The sequence below is a fragment of the Ochotona curzoniae genome, unplaced genomic scaffold (assembly GCF_017591425.1).
Source record: "Ochotona curzoniae isolate NIBS_2020 unplaced genomic scaffold, NIBS_Ocur_1.0 contig_2041, whole genome shotgun sequence".
Classification (NCBI taxonomy): Eukaryota; Metazoa; Chordata; class Mammalia; order Lagomorpha; family Ochotonidae; genus Ochotona; species Ochotona curzoniae.
Genome location: NW_024465299.1, coordinates 22,969 through 45,179, shown reverse-complemented (window position 1 = coordinate 45,179; position 22,211 = coordinate 22,969). Strand labels below are relative to the sequence as shown.

Sequence of the window (22,211 nt, the reverse complement as noted above, 5' to 3'; positions counted from 1 at the left end):
TGTGCACTTCCACTCGGAGCCCTGACCCAGTCCAGGGACCATGCCAAAGGACAGAGGCAGGAAGCCTCATTTCTGATGCAAAACCCTGGTCTCTCCAGTCCTGGGTTCCACAGCACTCACCTGCCCATTGCCTGTCCCTCTGTACAGATCAGGACCCAGAAAACTCTACTGAAGAAGTGGCTGAGAGAATGTGGCATGCAATGCTTGCTTGCTGGACTCCCTGCAGAAACAAATGAGGTTGGTTAGGGACACTTTTGTCCACCGTGCCTCCTTATTCGATCCATTCCCTGAGACACTTCTTCATCCAAGGTGGACATCCCACTTGGCCCAGCAAGCAAGCAAGCGTGATCACCTGCTCTGGGGGTTGCTGGGCCAAGGGGGATGTCCATCCCAGAACTAAAAGGCCTCTGCCTTGTGAGCCATCCCTGTAGCCAGAGGACGTGGACTCAGGAGATCATCCTTTACCCACACATCCCTGTAACGTGAGACCATCCCCGCATCCTCATGCTCCGGTCACACAAGGTTATCTATGGAACTGAAGGCCAATGTCATGTGAAGTCATCCTAGGCCACAGTTCTGTCACACAAGGTCATCATTGTACTCACAGACCCAGTTGTTAGAGGCCACCCTGCATCTACAGATCACACACCCATCAAGTCAGCTCTGCATCCAAACGACCTGTCTGTCACATGAGGCTATCACTGCATCCAAAAGCCACTCTCATTGTGTGGCCCTCCCTGCACACACAGGTCACCATCATGTGAGGCCTTCCCTGTATACACAGGTGCTGTCACATAAGGTCATCCTGATCCAACAGCCCCTGTCACATGAGATCATTTCTGCACAATAAGGCCCCTGTTGCATAAACCCTTCCTTGCAACCAAAAGTTCATTTCATGCAGGACCATGCCTGCATCCAAAACCCCTTTGGGTCACTCAAGACTGTAACTGATCCGACAGACACTTGCTTTCTAGGCATTCCCAGAAAACACAGGGACCAATTTTTGATGCCATGCTGGATCACAGCACCAAGTTGCAGGAAGCCATCAGGCACACACAGCCTCTGTCAGAGGAGGACACATCTACAACCAATGGCCAAGGTAGTGCAAGGCCATGCTGCACCTACAGGTCCTTCTCGCAAGAGGCCATCCTGGCACACATAAGTCCATCCTGACTACATGGACCCTGGACCTACAAGGTCATCCAACAACCCATTAAGACCTCTCATGCAAACACAGGCCACAGATATATAAAGATGTCACTTCACCCACAGGCCTTGGACGTGTAAGGCCATCTCCACAAGAGACGTCCCAGATATGTGTTGTAATCCCTATACCTACAGCTCACTGTTGCATGAGGCAGTCTAAGCACCCAAAGACCCTGCATACACACAGTCATCCCCACACCCACAGGCACCATTTGTTTGAGGCCATCCCTGCACCCACAAAAATGATGGGTGAGGTCATCTTTGACCACACAAGCCCTGCACCAACGAGGGTATCCCCACATGCATAGGCCCTGGACACATGAGGCCACCCCTGCTCCCTCAGACCCTTGTCATTGTGGCAGAACCTGCACCCACCCATGGCGTGAGAGGCTGTCCTGTACCCACAGGACCCAGGTGGATTAGGTTGTCCCTGAACACAGAGGCCCTCAACATGGGAGCTGTCAACACATGCATGGACTAAGGTCTTACTAGCCCTACCCCACACCCACAAGATTTTTAAAAGGCAAGGCTGTCCCTGTACCCAAAAGTCCCTTACCCTACAGCCCACAGGCTCCCATCACACAAGGCTGTCCTGAACATACAGGCCATGCACACAGAGACCGTACTTGCACCTATGAGCCCAACACATGAGGCCTTCCTTGCACCCAAAGGCCTCTGTGGCATGAGAGGCCAACCCACACCCATGGACACCTTTTGTACAGTGCTGCCTCCCTCCCATCCCCGCCCCCGCCCGCCCCAGGCCTTTAGCATGTGAGGCCACGCTGAACCCAAAGGCCCCTGTTGCGCAAGGCCATCTCTTCATCCACAGAACCCTGTCAATGCAAAGCCATCTCTGAACCCACAGGCACCAGATGGTGAGCTAATCCACACACACGGGCCAAAATCACACCAGGGCTGCCCCGCACCCATAGGCCCTGGCATGGCAACGCCAACCCACTTCCAAAGGAACCTGACACCAAACTCCACAGGCTCATGTGGTGGGATACCATCCCATACCCACAGGCCCGTGTCATACAATGCCATCCTTGCAAGCTCAGATCCCTCTTCTGCGAGACCACATCTATACTCACAGGACCCAGATGGGTGAGGCCATTACTTTACCCAAAGGTCCTGTTGCATGAGGCCTTCTCTGCCCCCATAGACCCTTGTCTTAAAAGACCATTTCTGCAACCACAGGCCAGGAAGCCTGAGGTTATCTTAGTGAAGATCTCTTCTGGTCAAGCCTGTTGGGAGTTCTCTGCCCCTCCTAGATGTTGTTTCCCAATTCTTTCTCTAGATTAGGGAAATTTTCCTTTATTGTTTCATTAAACACATTTGCAAACTCAGCTTCTCTTTCTGCACCTTCTGGGACTCCCATAACTCTTATATTTGGTCTCTTAATAGTGCCTTTCTAAAATTCTTCTGCAGTAAAGAGAAGTTAAAAGAATTTGCCTCTTTCAAACCTGCCCTACAAATGACACTTCAAGATGTTCTCTTGACAGAGAAGAGGCCTAGCACCAAACAAAACCAAAGGCAAATGGGAAGAATATCCCAGTAAAATGACAACAGAAGACTAAACCAACGAACAGCCCATTCCTAAAATGACAGGACCAAAGTACCACCCATACATATTAATCTCCGAATGTAAACGGTTTAAGCTCAATCAAACATCATAGATGAGTAGACTGGATTAAAAAACAAAACCCATCTATTTATTGTCTGGAAGAGACACACTTCACCAACAAAGATCAGCAGAAACTATGTTGCATGGGTTTTGTTCTTTTCTGTTGGTTTCATCTCTTCAAAACACTTTCTTCTGATTAAATCATTCAATGACTCGTAGAACATGCAGTGGCATCAATTTCTTCAAGAAGGTTCTTGCTTTTCACTCCTTCAGCTACATGTTAGTCATTTAACAGCATGTTGTTTAACTTCATGGTGTTAATATCCTATTTCTCCCTGATGTTGATTTTGTTTTGTGGATATATTACTGTGTAGGAAGAACTATATGTTAATAATGATACAGAGGGACTAGGTGGGGGGAGGGAATTGGGGAGGGGATAAGGGAAATGCCAGGAGCCTATGGAACTGTATCACAAAATGAAAATAATAATAAAATAAAAAAAAAATTGACCCCTAGAGCATAAGGCTGTTGTCGCATAGCACAACCAACATTCTACCTCTGGCTTCATGCTGGCAGGCTCATTCATCTGCTCAACCCAGAAACTCACACTCTTGACCCCTGACATCTCCTTGCTCAGACCGACACTCCGGGGGGGCCCTGTCAAACAGTGCCTGGTAAAGTAGCCTTAACCACAAAAGACCACCTTCATCTTACTTCCATCCCAGACAGGCCAGGTCCAAATCTCCCTTAGGGTAATCTCCGATGGCAGCAGGATCCTGGAAGGCTATTTCTCACATCAGCTCCACTCTGAGTCAAAGTCTGCACTGCACATGGCCCAGCCAGCAACTCCATGCCAGCTGTCCACACAGCAAAGTCCTTCATTTATGCAAGGAAAGGACCTCATTTTCTCCAATTAGTAAAGACCTAAACGTGCTCTGATGGGTAGGAGAGCCAGAAGAAAGGAGAGAGAGAGAGAGAGAGAGAGACAGGCCATGGCAGGTGCTTCAGAAAGCAGCCCAATTCTGCCCAGCACCCACCAATGCTTAACTATCCTTTCTAGTCACTTGTACTTACTTAGTAGCTGCTCATCTAGGCTGAACCAGCAATGAATGAATTACACACGCCCGAGCTGATGCCCACTAGGGATGCAGGGAGACTCAATTTGTTGACAATCTTCAACTTGGAGCAACTCTCCAGGACTTCCTGATTGAGGATCCTGAGCAGAAAGTCCCAGATCTGCATCACCTCCATCAGCAAGTGCTCAAAGTCCTTCTTTTTGACTTTTGACACCTCTTCCCTCAGGTGCAGGGCTACAAAAGACAGGCACATCTTCTCAGCTTCTGATCACTGTCACTGCTCACCAGGCCTTTGGCAGACAGGCTTCCTAGTCAGCTTCCAGGGCCTGCCTCCTGCAGGCCTCTCAGATTCTCACTCATCTGCTCTAACAAGTTCATCAATTCATTCAATCAATAAGCTGATTTAATTAATTAACCAACCATTTTGGCTTGTTCACTTGATTGATTTAGTTCAACTGTTTAGTTGGTTTTTCAAACAAATAAAATTTCAAACCCCACACATCTGACCCATGAAAGCACACACACACACACCAGGTGTGCATATGCACCAGGATAGCAGGGCACACAGCAAGCACCCTGTCAGTCAAGAGAAAAACGGGGACCCACCCTGCTGGCTACCTCCTCCTGCACCACAAACCCTGCACTGCCTTCTCTGTCAGAATCCCAGCTAACTACAGATGGAGCAGAACGTTGGATCTTCTGCAAGGGGCTACAGTGCTCCCCACTGCCCTGCCCTGCCCCCATCACAGCTAATGAAAGTGACCACCCCGCAGCCCAAGTCAATCAGATTTTCTCAAAACCTGAGTCAGAATCCCCAAGGAAGTGATAGGCCTTCAGGGACCTAGGCTTCCACAGAGCACCTAGAGCTGGCAGCCACCTGGCCCACACTTGCTCCAGATACCTTCAAGACCTTACAGCCACAACTCCCACAACTGAGTTCAGGGACCTCCCACCCCACACGGACTCTAAGGAAGGCCCAGGCCCTAACAGGGAGCAGATGAGGACAGGGATACCTCAGGGCCACCTCACTTACCCAGCAGTCTTCCTCAGGGCCACCAGCCTCATCCATGGCCAACCACTGCTGCCACCATCACCACTGGGCCTTGGCTCAGTGTGCTTGCACAGCGCCCTCTGACTCCTGCAGGCTGGGAAAGGCAGGAACGCATCCACGCTGGGAAGAACTGAGAGCAACCAGGCTCAAACCTTCCCAAGGCTGTGCAGCATTCTTAGCTTCAGGTGGAGTGGGAGAGGCAGGGCTTCCTCAGCAAGGTCAGGCTTTCCTGCATCTGGACCTTCACCTCATGCACTGAAAAGTAGAAACGCGAGACCAGAGGTCAGTCATTTCCATTGCCAAGTCCTGAAAGCTAGGCATGCCAGGCTAGGGGGTAAGGTGTTCTTTAGCTCGGCTTCAAGCACATCTGCGTCATCAGGGAGAGTGACTTCAGCCAGATCCGAGGAATCCTGGGGCAGAGCTGCGAACAGGTGGGCAGATTCATCCCAGCTCCAAACCCACCACCTTCAGGATGTGCATTTTACATGAACCCCAAGTTACCACACACCTAGGAACAGTGTCTTCCCTCCATGGAAGTGCAGGCAGTGAGATGGTCACCACTTTGACAAGGGAGGTGTGCACATTGTCCAAGCGTCAGGAACTCAAGGGACCTACACATTGAGTCACCCCCCACATTTACTCTGAGGACATGCTCCCTTCACCACCCTGCACCTACACCTGCACCCGGACATGCCGCCTTCCATGCCCTGCACCTGTCACCACAGCTGGCTGCTCGCAGGTGCAAATGGACCTCCATCCATATCATCCAGTTAAGGCTGTGGGGTATGTCTCTGTGAGGGGAAATATCACAGCATTAGGTAGGCATCAGTCTAAGTGAACAGGCTATGTGAGTAGGAGGGGCCAAGAAAATGGGAAATTTAGAAGGAAAAAAAAAATGACTCTCTCTATGCTGGAAGGAGGACTCAAACCTTGAAGCACTATACACATTTATATAGCGGAAATCTTGTCATTGGTCAGTGAGCTGACTGGGTGGGGTCCAGCCCTCTCTTGGGGGTTGGGAGAACCTTACAATAATCTTCTCCCCAAACATAACAAGCCAGATGAATCCTGGGTGCAGCTGGAAATTTTATGTTTTGTAAATTTTTATATACACACATACATACATATACACACCTACATACATATACACACATATATCAGGAAGTTAAGCTTATAATAGAAGGATCAAGGAGTATGCCATTGTAATAAATTAGGAACAAATCACAGGAGGGGGGAATGGAAGGGAATGGGGGAGAGTGGTGAGACCCTTCACTTAAAAATAAGTATCATAAAAAAATGAAACTTCTTAAAAAATGACATGATAATCCCATGATGGTGCAAGCATGTATGTGCTGCCTTCACCCACCTCCTGCATGACCTGAGCTCACCACCTGGGACACAGAACCTACCACCTGCACCGCCCCTGCTTACGGGTCTCCACCAACTCCAAAGTACAGTCTCACTTCACCTCAGCTGCTCAGGACAGCATCCTCCCTACCTGGGGTCCCAGGCGATGCCTCCTCAGACCCTAGCTTCCTTCCCTGCTCTAGGCAGACCCCACACTTCCATGCTGACCAGATGAAGTCCATGCTTCCTTCACATCCCAAGGAAGTCCTGGACATGCTCCCTCCAGTGACCAACAACCTGCTCCTCTCTCCCATGCAGACCTGCGCGCTTCTCCCCAAGCTGAACTGTGCTTCCCCAGGACCAAGGATGAATCCCACGCTCCCCCACCACTGCTCCCAGTCCCTGACCGGGATTCCAGCCAACCCTGCATTCCATGCACACATACCCTCCCCACCACAGCCACCCGTGGAAGAACGCCCCTTCCTGCTTCCCCTTCCCAGCCCTACCATGGACTGGCCCCTCCTGGTGGCTTCCTCAGGGGTCTCCACCCACTGCCACACATCTGGGGTTCATCTGGGAACTCTGCAGCCACCACTCCTGCACGGTGACCCACGCTGCTTCTCCACTTGTGCGCCGCGTGAGAAAGCTTCGTCTGCACGTGGGGAAGATTTCCTCATGCCACAACTTGGGGTCTCTTGCTGTCCCCACAGAAGACTTCTCTGGTTTCAGATGCACCCCACCCTGCGAGGCCCGGCCCACACACAGACCCATGCTGCCCCACCCTGCCACCATGCAGACCCATGCCTCCCAGCCCTCTCCACAGCAGCACACCTGCGCCACCCAGCCCACCTCTCCTCTGGTGGCTGCACACTGGCCTCCCGAGAGTCATGACTACCACCATAGGTAAAGTCCCGGGCAGAATGTGGCTGACACAGTGGGTCACCACAGCCAAGGCAGGCATGGGAAGTTGATGCCTCATGTTTCTGCCCATGCTCTCATTGGACCAGCTCCGTTTCTGTTTTGGGGGAGAGGCAGAGCCCTGGAAATAGGTCTCATCAAGCTACGTGATTTTGCCCTAGTCCAACAGGGAGGCCTGTAAATTAGCCTCCTCTAACTTCCACAGTCCCAGGTCAGGGACTAGGGGTAATGGGCCTCTGGCCACAATGGGCTGCTGCCTCCAGGGGGGCTGCGGGGTGCTGGGCCTGTGACCACAGATGGGCAGCTACCTCCAGCAAGGCTGCTGGATGCTCAGCCTGCGTGCAGCCACGTCCAGCAAGGCTGTGAGGATGGGGACCAGGGGCTGCTAGGCCCGTGACTATGGCTGGGTGGCCTCCTCCAGAGAGCCTGCGCAGCTGCTGGGCCTGTGGCCACAGCTCAGTGGTTGACTCCAGAGAGCCAGTGTTGCAGGGCTGCTGGGCCTGTGGCCAGGGCTGGGTGGCCACCTCCAGTAATGTTGCAGGGGTGGGGGTGCAGTTCGCGCCAGAAATACATCTTTCAGGAGCCCAGCCACCTCCCTGCTGGCCTGCACTGAGGCTGGGCAGTCCAGGAGCTCACTGTCTGGGAATCCAGGAGCTGGATCCCGGGTTCGGGCTGGAGGTACGGTGGGTTCCCAAGATGCTGAAGTGGTCTGCAGGGTGCCCTCACCCAGGGAAGGGGACTCAGATACTCAGCGGAGCTCTGATCTGCACACACAGGGGACACTGCCTCCACCTTACCTCCGTGAGGGTCAGGGAGCCCAGGAATGGGATTGGGAGAGCAGCCAAGAGGCACAGGGTCAGTTGCTGCTTGGTGCACCCACCTGGGAGATCCGGAAGAAGTTCCTGGCTCTGGACTGGCTCTGCTCTGGCCTTTGCGGCCACTTGGGGAGTGAACCAGATGAAGGAAGATCTTTCTGTATCTCCTTTCTGGAAATCTGCCTTTGCAATAAAACAAAGTACTTTTTTAAAAGTCCTGAGAATTCATTAATTCCCTTATTTGTATATTAGAGAAACCAAAAGAAGTCAATATTAGCAGATATACTTGGAATGAATAGTGTCATCTACTGTTTCTTCATTGACAGACAGCGTATTATCATTTTCTCACCCTGATAGTTCACCCTCAACAGACTGCTCACCAGTGGGCTCTGCAGGGCCGGGTCTGTTCTGATGGCCACCTGCGGCTCCAGCCCACACAAACTGAATCCCCCACACCCCAGAGCATGCACACATAGTGCCTTGCCTGCACTTCCACGCCAAAACAGTAGTTATGGGGCCTCCAGCACTCTCAACCCTGCTCCCTCAGCAAGCTGCTGGCCCACAAGGCGCTGTAATCCTGGTGCTTTCTTAGGCAAACCTGCAGCACCAGCCCACAGGACCTGAATCCCCTGCCCTACAACATGCCCATGCTGCCATCCCGCCTGGCAATAAAGGGCCAAAGGGGCTCTGGCAGGGCCTTCCACACTCCCAGGTTGTCTACCAGCCTCTCCAGAGCCGCTAGAGCTCAGCTGGCATTCCACAAGCCTCAGACCACTGCCTCCCATATCCACTGCAGTAGGGCAAGGTGGGCTTCTCAACCAACCCACATCCATCCTGCTCCCACAGCCACCTGCTGCCTCCTCCAGGGCCATTCCGGCTTGCCAGTGCCCCTGCACATTGTGCAAGCCTACCACATGCCCCCTTGCTGCCACAGGGCCACACCTCCTTTGGCAGCAGCCATCACATCCCCAGCCTTTCTGTCCTTCACTGCAGTGCCAGGCCAGTTTGGCCAACAGGCCCTAGAAACAAAGCACGCCTGCCTGCCATCTGGCTTGGTGCTCTAGGCCCAGGCTTGGTGAGCTGTTGCCAGAAACACCTCTAGCTTGGCGTGGATGCTACCCTGCTGCTACTCCAGGGCAATTGGTCTTGGCCTGTCACCCCAATCCCTCAGCTGACTCCTTGGCTGTATGCCTCCCCAGGGCCGGGCCAGTTCTTCTGGTGGCACTACAGTCCCAGCTGGTATGCCCGACCACGCTGTACTCCAGACCCAGGCTCACTTGCCATGGGCCAACCACATCTCCAGCACTCCCACTGTGGCCACTTCAAGAGGCACAGGCCAGCTCGGCCAATGTGCACTGACTCTCCAGCCCATCTAGATGCTCGCAGGCTGCTCCATGGCCAGGGAGGCTCACCAGACACTCCACACCACAGCATGGCACCCTGCTGCCCGACTTGCTTCACAGCCACACAGGCTCCTGCAGCACCTCTTACACACACAAGGCCACATGCCAGCTGATCTAGGACCAGTAAAGCTCAGCTGCCTGGCACCAGGGATCCCAGGTGCACCCATTCCATCGGCCTTTACACTGATCCAGGGCCAGTTGGCTCAGCAAGGGACCTCTCCCTCACATGGCTGATTGCAAACCAGCCTCTCTGGGGACAGTCCCATTCTCCTGCGTCTCTGGGGCCCCAGACAGTATACCCTGAGGTCCTGCTTGCCACTTACTCCAGGGTCAACCTTGACTGGCAAGTGCCAGACATGCCTCTAGCCTGCCAGGTCCACCACCCTGCTGCTGCTCAACGGACAGTTGAGTTTGGCTATCTACCCAGTTTCCTCAGCAAACCACATGCTGTGTTTGCCACTCTAGGGCGGGGCCCATTCTGCTGCCAGCACTGAGGCACCAGCCAGCACGAACCTCCAATTCCCCAGCATCTCAGGGCCAGGATAATGGGGCCCTGGGTCCTCAGTGCCACCAGCACTCATGGTGTGGTCACTGCAACAGGCACAGCTCCCTCAGCAGGTGACCCCTATGCCTCTAGCTCACCCACCCAGCTGCCTCATCAGCAGCTCAAGGTCCACATGGCCTCAGCCAGTGCCTCCCATGCTCATGGGCCAGGCCCCACCCAGGAGGGTTCAGCCGACCCCACATACTTCCAGTCAGGACACACCAACACTCTGATTGCTGTTCCAGGACCAGGTAGGCTCAGCTCATGCAGTGCTCCAGAGCAAGTGGGGATCAGCCAGCAATCCTACTCCCTCAGCAGAACACTCAGCTGCCTGCTATTCAGAGCCAGCCCATTCTGCCAGGGACCCTGTGGCCCCGGTTAGCATTCCCTGTCACTCAGCTTGGCACTCCAGGGCCAGGCTGACACTGGACCTTCTGCGCTGTAACACACTCCCACAGACTGATGGCCATGACAACTGGGCCTCTAGGGCACCACACTGCTCCACACCAACTACAATAGGACCAGATCCCTGCACTTCTAACCCACAGGCTGATCCAAGGCCAGGCAGACACAGGTGGCGTGTCTAATGTTCCTAGATCCTGCCTGCCTGGCTGCCCTGCAGGGTGTTCCAGGACAAGGCAGGCTCAGGAGGTTCTACCCTCCCCCCAGTACCCCAAGCCTGTCCACCATCCACTCTGGAGCCAGGCCAGCTGGCTGACACCCCTCCAGTTCCCAGCCTGCCACCTGGACTTCTAGCCCGCCCACATCACTACCCCACCAACTGTTCCAGGCACATGTACACTCAGCCACCCACCTGCTCCCTCAGCAGGGCTGCCCACTGATCTAGGGCTGGGCCCATCTGACAGCAATCTGTAGCAACAGCCCATAGGATCTGAATCCCCGGGCCCAGAGCATGCCCACATCTGAGGGGAGCAGGGTGCCAAAGCACGTCCCAGGAATAGGAAAGGCCCTCTCAGGATGGCAGCCTCCCCAGGGCCAGGAGGCGGGGTTGGTCTCACCAGCAGGCAAACAGGAAGTCACAGGGATAGGCTGATGCCCTCGCTGCAATTATGTCATTGCAACTGGCCTATCAGGTAGCACCAAGTGGACCCACAGGGAGAAGTGATTGGTGGAGAGCAGTATAAAAGCAGCCACTGAAAGCTATAAGATGGACCAGTAAAAGAACCACGGATGGAATGAGAAGAATGGGGCAGCAGAGAGGGGTAGAAAAGCTAAGCAAAAAGCTAAGGCATAGAGGGAGAAAAAGCAGCAGAGAGGGGTTACAAAAGCAGTAAGACCTATGCAGAGAAAAGTACAGGGACAAGAACGGGGGGAAAAGCAGCAGAGAGGGGTACAAAAGCAATAAGGCCTACGAGGAGAAGAACAGGGAAAAAAGCATCAGAGAGAGGGCTAGAAAAGCAGCAGAGAAGATCTACAGGGAAAAAAGCAGTGGAGAAAGAGTATAAAAGCAGCCGCTTTTGGCAATAAGGGGTCCGGTTGCGGTTCCGGCTTTTCCCAGACCCTCAAGAGTGTGCCTCGTAGGTAGTGTCACCGAAGGTCAGCAACACATGTCCACCTCACTGCCCTGCTTACCTGTTTCAGTGAAAAAATGGCTCATGTGTGGCCTCCCACATTCCCAGCCCACCTACCAGCCCCTCTACTGTCAGCGGGACTTGGCCAATGCCTCATGCACAACAAGCCGCTGGCCCCTGCTGCTCTTGGGGAAGGCAAGCTTCTCCATCAGCAACCCTTCCCACCACACCCCTTGCCTACAGATACTTGTCACCCACTCCAGGGACATACCAGCTGGCTAGCACCCAGCCACAGCCAGCATGCCCACCCTGCCACCATGTCCACCCTGCCACCCCACTTGTTGCTGCAGAGCCACGCCGGCTTGGGCAGCAGCCATCGCATCCCCAGCCCACCTGTTCACTGCAACACCTCAAGGCCAGCTCTGCTGAAGGCTGCCCACACAAAGCAGGTTTGCATACTGTCCCATTTGCTGCTTCAGGGCCAGGTTCTGCTGGTGTCACTAGGCCCAAACCCTAGCCTGCCAGCACCACAGCTCATCGGCTGCTCCAGGGCAGGATGGGATTGCCCAGTGACCATGCTCCCTCAGTAGGCAGCATCACCACCTGCTGCTCTAGGACCTGGCCCATTTTGTCAGAGACCCTGGGTGCCAGACTGGCATGCTCTGTCATTCCTCCTGGCACTTCAGGACAAGGTTCACTCCTCCAGGGACTGCCATACTTCTAATATTCTAGGCAGCCAGGCACAAAGCAACTGGACTGGAAACCCCTATGCCTTTAGCCTACCCACCCAGTTGTGCCATGAGTTGCTCCAAGACCAGGTGGGCTCTGCCAATGCTGGCCAAGCTCCTAATGTCCACCTGTCCCACCACCATCCCCTGCTGCTCAAGGACCACTCCACAATGGCCGGTGCACCTGCCACCCTCCATCCACCCCAGGGCCAGGCTGGCCCACAGAACACCCCTCTCTTTCCCAGCTTGCCTCTGGGCTGCTACAGGGCCAGGCAGGCTCAGCTGTTGCCCCACATGACTCTAGCCCGCCTAAGCCACTCTCCCACCCACTGCTCTAGTGGCCTGCAGGAAGTTCCCCTAGCACCATAGGCATGCCTAGCATGCATGGGGTATGCTCCAGGGCCAGTGTGTGTTCAATGAGACAGCCCAGTCCCCATGCCATCTGCTGGCTGCTCCAGGGCCAAGTCTGATAGGTCAGATCACCTTGTGTCCCTAGCCACCCACTACCTGCTTCATTGCCAAGCTGGCTCCGCTGGTATCCCTGCACCCACAGGACTATCATCATCCATTGCATGGCCAGCCCGACTCTCCCAGGACCCCTCCCCACTGCACTCCTATCCTGCCCACCCTGCCACCCGCCCACCCTGCCAGCTGCTCCAGGATCTGCAGGGCTAGCCCAGTGACCCAGCATCCCCAGCACACCACTCACTGGCCTGCTCCTCCAACACCAGGTCCACTTGTCCTGTGTCCACTGCACACCTTGCACATCCATTCCACAGCAGCTTTCCCACTCTGGGGACAGGCCAGTTCAGTCGGTGACCCTCCTGCCCACAGTGCAATATCCCTTGTCCCCAGGACCAGGCTCCCAAGCCCAGGTCCCCAGCTCATCTAGCTTGCTTGCCCTGCCACCACACACCACAGCCAAGCCAGGGCTAGGCTGGCTTTGGTAGCGCCTCCTAAGTCCCCAGCTTGCTGTTGACCATTTGTGCCAGGCAGGCTCAGCCAGTGCCCACAGCTACCCTCTGGCAGCTGGCTGCTCCAGGGTCACGTCGACTGTGCTGGCGCCTCCAGCTCGCAGGCATTCCACAGTCCGGCTGGCTCTGGCTATGCCTCCTGTGCCCACAGCCTTATTACCATCCTCTCCAGAGCCAGCTTGCCAGCCTCCCCATACCCAAACTATCTTGCCTGCCACTCCAGGGCCAGGAGGGCTCAGCCAGTTCCCCCAGCACCCATAGAGGCTGGCTGCTCATGGCTCCATCTTACAAGAGTTGCTCTTGCTCCCCTCCCCACAGTGCAGCACTTAAGTGTTCCAGAGTTGCTTCCTGCTTCTTCTGCTTTGGGCTGCAGTCTTCATACGGCAAAACTAGGACTTGAGATAATAAGATTGTTCTTCAAACAGTCATCAAAAGATGCTGTTACTTGCAAGCGTCACTGTGTCAGAGCTTCGTCCGTTCACATTCCATCCTTCTGACTGCGGCAACTCTGGCTTCACAATCCTACGTTTTTTCTACACGTCTGTGCTGCATCTCTTGCAAGACTATGAGTTTCTCTTCAGCCTGGGCTCTAAGGGGGCATGAAGGAGACTGGTATGTGACATACTGCCACTTCAGGTCCCACGTGCAGAGAGGCATCCCTGGAAAGGAGTTATTTCACAAGTGAGCAGATAGCATTACATCGGTGGGCAAAGTGTGGCTTCCAATTTAGTGAACCTACACAAGCTGCTGACTTAGGACATTATCTTTAACAAAGAGTGAAAAACAAAATTCTCTACAAGTATGTGACAAAAGTTTCTTCCAAGAAATAGTTCAGTTTAGCTAAGTATTTCAAATGGAAAAATAACGAGTAGATAATTCACAATGAAAGAGGCCAGATGCACTTGAAAATCTGTTACAAATCCTTATGACAGAATTACCTAGTTAAGAAAGTAAGAAAGTAAGTAAAGTAGTTTTAAAATGTTAACACTAAGGGCCCGGCGGCGTGGCCTAGCGGCTAAAGTCCTCGCCTTGGACGCGCTGGAATCCCATATGGGTGCGGGTTCTATTCCCGGCAGCTATCCGGACTCCCATGCAGCTCCCTGCTTGTGGCCTGGGAGAACAGTCGAGGACGGCCCAAAGCTTTGAGACCATGCACCTGTGTGGGATACCCAGAAGAACTTCCTGGCTCCTGGCTTCGGATCGGCATAGCATCGGCCGTTGCAGTCACTTGTAGAGTGAATCATCGGATGGAAGATCTTTCTCACTGTCTCGCCTCCTCTCTGTATATCTGACTTTCCAATAAAGAAATAAATCTTTAAAAACAAATGTTAACACTAAGATACTCACTTTTGCCCATCACAAGTGTTTTCTTTCTTTAGGCCTTCGAGGTTTCTTTCCACGATATAAGCTGCCCACTTGAAGTAATGGGAAAAAAAATTAAAAGAAATGTAAGAAAGGAGGAAGAATATATGAGAGAAGGAAAAGGGTGACCATACCGTCTTCTTAAAACCACGTGTTTGAAATATATTCACCACATGGAAGTTAATAGTTTTAAAAACGTTTTAGGCACACCAGGGGATGGCATCATCCTGTTGCCATGCTCCCAGGGCACCAGGTGAGGGGGTGAGGGGGCTGAAGCTGCAGCTTCAGTTGGGGGAAGGCTAAGGGCATAACACGGTGGGCACTGGAGAACCAGGAGCTCATCACTAGGCAGGTGGAGAGAACCTGGGGATTTCCTTATGTGTCTGGTCCTGGGTGAGGTGAGGAGAGCTGAAGAAAGAGCCCCAGGTCAGCACACTGCTCTGGTGAGCTGGTGGACCAGGCCTGAAACCCGCAATTGGCCTGGATCTTGGGTGTGTAGAGGGGTAAGACACCAGGCCAGCACATATGACAGGAGCTCGGGACCCTGGTGGATGGCAGAATACAGGACCACCACACCACCCACTGGGCTTCCGAAGACTGGGCTAGGCACAAGGCTTGTGGATTGATTAGAGAAAGGAGCAAGGAGATATGGGGTAGGAAGGACCATCCTGGGAGTATTGTGTGGATGAGGAATGGATCCTGAGGGACTCCCAATGACAAGACCACTGTACTGCAGGTAAGCAAGGGGAATGAGACTCAGTGGATCAGAGGGGAGAGACCTAAAGATCTTTAAGGGTCTGACTGATGCACCAGCCCACATGGGAAACTTGGGCTGGGCTTGTTAGCATGGAACACTGCTGACCACCACACAGCAGCACACATGAAATCCATGGCTGGGGACCTGTCTGACAGGGCTAGATCTCAGTATCTGACAGTGAGTGTTGGATAAGGGAATGGGTCACATTATGCTAAACCATGACACCAACCAGCATGCAAGAGAACCAGGGCCAGGGGTGAACCTAACCCTACGGAATTACATTAAAAAAAAAAAGCAATAGTTTGGAATTTAACATTAAATATGTCCATATAAAATGTTGACCTGAGGGGCAGGCAATTGGCACACAGCTTCAGTTGCTGCTTGGGGTGCCCACATTTCCTTCAGACTCCCCAGGTTTGACATTCATTCTGATTCTGCTTTCTGCTGACATGTAATTCTGGGAATCACACGCTCAGTAACGTAGGCTAGACTGCTGCACCTGCTGGAAAATGTCAAGACTGCAAGCAGACTGTCTCAAACTGGTCACAGCACCCATTGGCCCATGCAAGACCTGCGGCTGGGAACAGGCCTGGTAGGGGACAACTGGAGAGAATTAGAGTAGGGACTGGAGGTGGGCCAGACTGAGCCAGGATGCCTCACTCTGGTGCATTCTCAACCCTGGTGCATTGAAACCAACAACTTCTCAGAACTACCAAAATCACTCAAGAAACACCTTGGAATACTTCCCCACAATGGGGTCTCCTTGAGCATCAAATGCTCATCTCCCCCATCACCAAGTACTGATGTAGTTTGACAACAAGGAGTGGCCCTCTTGACCTCTTCCCCAGTGGACACAGGAGAAGGAAAAAAAAAGAAAAAAGTAAACATTTGTCTTAGCCACTTTCCTCAGTGTCTGAACCTGAACCTCCCCACCCTGATCAGAGGCTCATGTGGGAGTTCATCCCTCAACTATGTAAGTATAACAAAAAAGAAAATAAGAAATTAAATAAGAAAAGAAAGTAGCTGGGTTGGGTTCCAGCCACCCGTGTGGTGACTCAGGATGGAGTTCCTGGTTCCTGGTTCCGGCCTGGCCCACATGGGGACAAGTGGAGAATAAACTAGCAGATGGAAGCACTCTTGCTCGCTTGCACACTCTCTCTCCACCCTTATTTGTCTTTAATGGTTAATTCTACACCAGCATTAAATGTGGGTCACAAAATTTGAAGAGATACCAAAGCAATGTATTTCTTAAAATTTTAAGCTTTCTAAACCATAAATGCAAATACTGACAATTCAGAAAAGATGCAAGCATACTAAAATTTATTTCAGTAAATTATACAATTTTACCCTCATTCCTGAAGGTCCTTAGGCTGATCCCCCACTCAACATTACCAACCCATTAACTCCAAGTATCCTTCAGAAGCATCTTCCCAGAATTCCTTGGACTTAACCATAAAATAAACAGTAAAAGACAATCTCACTCATCCAAAAAAAAAAAAGAAAAGAAAAGAAAGAAAGAAAGGAAGAAAAACACCAAAATTGGAATCCAGAATAAAGAGGTCTGTCAGGGACTAAAAGGCAAAAGTTGGACCTAGAGCCAGGATGACACTGTGTTGTAACCCCTAGGCCTTTGGCGATATCTGCGCATGAGCACTCAACCTCTTCTGGGCCTGCTGCTGAACTTCACAGCTCAGAGCTCCTGAACGCAATGGCGCACACATCAAAACATACAGTTTTCATGTAGGGACTTGTAGAATCTCATCCAATCCTATTCTATTTAGGATTACTTATTATGTTACTTACGACTCCCAAATTGATATTAAATCCCAACTTTCATTTTTCTTATAATACTGTCTTGTAAAGGCCAATCAATTCTTATTTCAACTCACATTTCTTTGACATAAATCATGTTCAAATAGTAACAGCTAACTTCAATACCATTTGAGCATCTTACCACTTTTAAAGTACTTAATTCTCACATTAACACACTGAATAGGTACCATTACCCAATCTTTTAGGATGAGAAAACTGAGTCAAGGGCTATTTAAGAAAGCTGTCCACCATCACACAGATGCAGAGCCTGGCACCAGGAAACAAGGTACAGTACCACACTAAAAATTATTAAATAGAAAAATCACAATAAAATATTATAATAAGACTTAGGTGAACACATGATGACCTCTCTCAAGCATATCCAAATTGTCAACAACTGCTGTTGTATTTTGAGATCATTTCTGTAAAATAAGAGACTATCTGGGGGGCCTGATGCAAAAGCTCAGTGGCTAAATCCTCACTTTGCATGTGTCAGGAGTCCATATGGGCACCAGTTTGCGTCCTGGCTGCTTCACTTCCCATCCAGCTCCCTGTTTGTGGCTTTAGAAAGTCTTTGGGACCTGCACCCATGTGGGAGACCTGGAACAGGCTCTGGGCTCCGGGCTTTCCATCAGTTCAGCTACGGCTGTTGTGGCCACTTAGGAAGTCAACCTGCATACAAAAGATGTTTCTCTGTGTCTCTACTACTCTGCCTTTCCCCCCAAAATAAAAATCTTAAAAACAAAGAAAAGAAAAGCATATCTGATTACCAGCATTGGAAAGGCATAACAGCCAGTCCAATAATTAAGATACTAAACAGGGGCAAAGGGATAAATCCCATTCCAGACAGGACAGTGACCCACACAATAACATTTCTTCACACTAATCAGAATACCACACAACTAAAAACCTACAAACCACTTAAAACTGGAATTTTCCATGCAATATTTTAATGCAACTGACTGCAGGTAATCAAAACCACAGAAAAAAATCTATGAAACCATAGACTGACTTACGCCTGGGGGTAAGGGAAGACCATCGCAATCCAATACAACAAAACAGTTCAGAAAGAATACTGTACATTCACGGTCAGCTGAATCTCAATACAGCTAGCCTAGTTAAATCAACACAAAAACAATGCTGTTTACACAGTGCTCATCACAACTGAATATCCATATGCCCTCCATCCCCAAAAACTAACCTGCCTATGTACCTCACATTTTATACACATAGAAAAAGAAACAGTGCAAGCTGCACCATCAACTTCAGTGTGAAAGCCAATCGTTACAACCCCACTTGTGAGACCCACACCCCACACGCCAGTGCCTGAGTTCAAGTCCCAGCGCCACTCCTAACTCAGCTCCCTGCCTGGCAGACAGCAGATGACTATGTAAGTACCTGAATCCCTGCCACCCACAAAGGAAATCTGGATTGAGTTCCTGGCTTCACCCTGGCTGGGAGGGAACCAGCAGATGGAACCTTCTTCTCCTCTCTTTCAAATACAATGAAAATAAGGGAATAAGTCAATTCAAAAGGAAATGCTTTGTAAATAAAGCTAAAAACACAGAAATCCTACATGGAAAAAAAAATGACTATAGTCATAAATAAGGAAAAATACTTCCTAAGTGATACGAAAACTACAATCCATCAAAGGAAAACAGGAATCTACAAACCATTCTTCAAGCAGATACTATCAGAAAAATTAAAAACACGAATTAAACACAAGAATAAAGTTTTTGCAAATCATGTCTCTGATTAAGCACTTGTATTTAGTATAACAAACTCTTACAAGTATACAAAGCCAACCCAACAAACACTTCATTCAGGAAGATACACACACAACTAACATGAACATTAAACAATGCAAAGCATCATCAGTAGCCTTTAGGAAAATGCAAATGAGAACTACAAGGAAATACCAGTGCATACCTAATACAATGCACATAACCAAAACAAGTGACAACAAGTGTTTGCCAGGACATGGAAAAACCGCAAGCCTCCACATTACTGGGCATAATATAAAAACGGTTCAGCCATTTTGAAAAACATTCTGACAGTTTTCTTCTTAATACAAATGTTACACAACACCTAGCAATTCCACTCTGTTAAGAGAAATGAACACATATGTCCACTGGAAGCGTTATACCTAAACAGGCATATTATTCTTCCTAACAGCCAAACACTGCAACTATCCACTGCTCATCAACTAGTAAACAAGCAATAAGGTACACACATACAAGGGAATATTACTCACCAGTAAAAACAAATCAAGTGGGGCCCAGCACAGCAGTCTAGCAGTTACATCCCTAACTGGCAAGCTCCAGGATCCCATATGGGCACCATTCAGGCCCTAGCTGCTCCAGCTTCCCATCCAGCTCCCTGCTTGGAGCCTGCGAAAGCAGACAGGGATGGCCCAAAGCCTTGGGACCCTGCACCCATGTGGGAATCCCAGAAGAAGATCCTGGCTCCTGGCTTCGAACTACCTCAACTCTGGACACTGCGGCCACTTGGGGAGTGAACCAATGGATGTAAGAGCTTTATCTTTCTCCCTAAACTTGCCTTTCCAACAAAAAATAGTTTTAACATTCTCCCACAACAAGTTTCATTTGTATTGGAAAGCCAGATTTACAGAAAGATCTTTCATCCACAGGTTCACTCCTCAAAAGGCCACAACAGCCACAGCTGAGCTGCCAGTAAGCAGGAGCCTCTTCCAGGTCTCCCATGTGGGTGCAGGATCCCAAGGCTTTGGGCCATCCTTGACTGCTTTCCCAGGCCACAAGCAGTGAGATGGAAGGGAAAGTGGAGCAGCTGGGACACAAACCGGTGCCCATATGGGATCCTGGTGCATGCAAGGTGGGTTTTAGGCCACTAGGCTACCACACCAGGACCAATTGATCCACTTCTAAGAACAAGGCAGCAACTCACCATAAGACTGACACCACCAGACTGCAACAGCTCATATGAGTAGAGAATTCTTTCCTAGTGAGACTTTGAAGAGAGATCCAGTTTCTTTTCCTGGCAGATATCCCAAGCAGATATCGACTTTGGACCATTTCTTTTCTTCGCTGACCATTTCAAAACCTCCTTTGCTGGCAACAATCTAGATTAAAAACAAAAAAAAGAGTAAAAATTATTATTTAAGTAGAGGCAAGCATTATCTCATAAATACATAAATTGCTCTGGGCTGGGATTTTAGAGTTCCACAATTAAATGACAACAGTGACACCTGTAATGTTTACAGGCAAACAAGAAATAGGACAATTACTGAAGCTTCTTTGTTGATTTTGTTGTTAAGATTGATTTCTTGGACCCAGCACACTGGTCTAGTGGCTAAAATCGTCGGCTTGAACGAGCCGGGATACCATATGGTTGCATGTTCATATCCCGACAGCCCCGTTTCCCATCCTACTCCCTGATCATGGCCTAGGAAAGCAGTTGAGGACGGCCCAAAGCCTTGGGATCTTGCACCCATGTGGGAAAGCTGGAAGAGGTTGGAGGATCCGGACTTCAGATCATGTAGCCCCAGGCATTGCGGTCACTTGGGGAGTGAATCATCAGACAGAACATCTCTCTGTCTCTCCTCCTCTGTGCATATCTGACTTTGTAATAAAAATCAACAATCTTTTAAAAATGATTTATTTACTTTGGGCCCAGAGCGATAGCCTAGTGCCTAAAGTGCTCAACTTGCATACGCCAGGATTCTATATGAGCACTGGTTCATGTCCTGGCTGCTCCACATCCCATCCAGCTCCCCTGCTTGAGGCCTGGGAAAGCAGTCAAAGATGGCTCAAAGCCTTGGGATGCTGCACCCACGTGGGAGACCTGTAAGAAGCTCCTGGCTTCAGATTGGCTCAGTTCTGGCCATTTTAGCTACTTGGGGAGTGAACCAGCAGACAGAGATCTTTCCCTCTGTCTCTCTTTCCCTTTGTATATCTCCCTTTCCAAAAAAAAAAATTAATTTAAAAACTTCATTTTTTGGAAAGGCAGATCAGATTTACAGAGAAAGAGAGGCAGAAAAGATCTTCATCCTCTGCTTCATCACCCAAGTGGCCATAATGGCCACAGCTGAGGCGAGCCAGAAGTTTCTTCCGACTCTCCCACAGGGGGATAAGGTCCTAAAGTTCTGAACCACCCTCTTCCTCTTTCTCAGAGCACAAGCGGGGAGCCAGATGGGAAGCAGAGCCGCCAGGACACACACTCAACCACAAGGGATCCTGGCACTTCCAGGTGAGCATTCAGTCATTGAGTCGTCATGCCAGTCCCTCTCAAGGGGTTATTTATTGTTTGTTTGTTAAGGTTTATTTATTTTTATTGCAAAGTCAGATACACAGAGAGAAGAGACAGAGAAGATCTTCTGTTCATTGATTCACTTCCCACGAGGCTGCCACACCTAGAACTGAGCCAATAGTCTAAAGCTAGGAGCCAGAAGCCTCCTCGGGGTCTCCCATGTGGGTGCAATGTCCCAAAACTTTGGGCCGTCTTTGACTGCTTTCCCAGGCCACAAGCAAGGGAATGGGAGGCAAAGCTAACAGGAGTACAACTCGCACCCATATGGGATCATAGCACATTCAAAGCCAAGACTTTAGCCACTAGCCTACCATGCTGGACCCCCTCTCTAAAGTTTTAAACGCTAAAGTTTAATTCATGTTAGGGTGCCTACACTGAAACTAGACATTTAACAGATTTACTCAATTTGTACCTCTTGCCTGGTTTGAAGAACAGACTAATTTCTGTATCTAACTAAATTCTTCAGGATATGTAACATAAAAGGCAGCAGATGAGGCTCAGCTGACAGATTCCACTCGCATGGAAACCCAGCCTGAGTTCCTGACTCCTGGATGTGGCTGGGCCCTGCGCTAGCAACTGCAGACATGTGGACAGCGTTCAGTGGAAGGGACATCTCCCTGTTGCTGATTCTCTGCCGCTCACATAAATCACAATGCAATAAGAATTAACATACACTTGCAGCAGCAATAATAGAAACAAAGAAACAAATAACCTTTCCCATCATTTTACTGAACTAAAATGGTCCATAATTGAATTTTTAAAATTTAGACTCTTA

General features: G+C 50.4%; 2 long non-coding RNA genes across 3 annotated transcripts; both read right to left on the bottom strand.

Annotated features, from left to right (window-relative positions):
- Positions 1 to 120: 120 nt before the first annotated feature.
- On the bottom strand, positions 121 to 8,145 carry LOC121150128. 2 transcript variants are annotated; one of them, XR_005882935.1, is made up of 3 exons: positions 8,103 to 8,145; positions 4,940 to 5,212; positions 121 to 220 (listed from the first exon to the last, which is right to left on the bottom strand). It is a non-coding gene; the product is annotated as an uncharacterized LOC121150128 (long non-coding RNA). The 2 variants fall into 2 exon arrangements; XR_005882934.1 differs by lacking the exon at positions 121 to 220 and adding an exon at positions 3,964 to 4,140.
- Positions 8,146 to 13,782: 5,637 nt separating this feature from the next.
- Positions 13,783 to 20,243, bottom strand: LOC121150121. Its single transcript, XR_005882933.1, has 3 exons — positions 20,075 to 20,243; positions 14,566 to 14,633; positions 13,783 to 13,877 (listed from the first exon to the last, which is right to left on the bottom strand). It is a non-coding gene; the product is annotated as an uncharacterized LOC121150121 (long non-coding RNA).
- Positions 20,244 to 22,211: the final 1,968 nt, after the last annotated feature.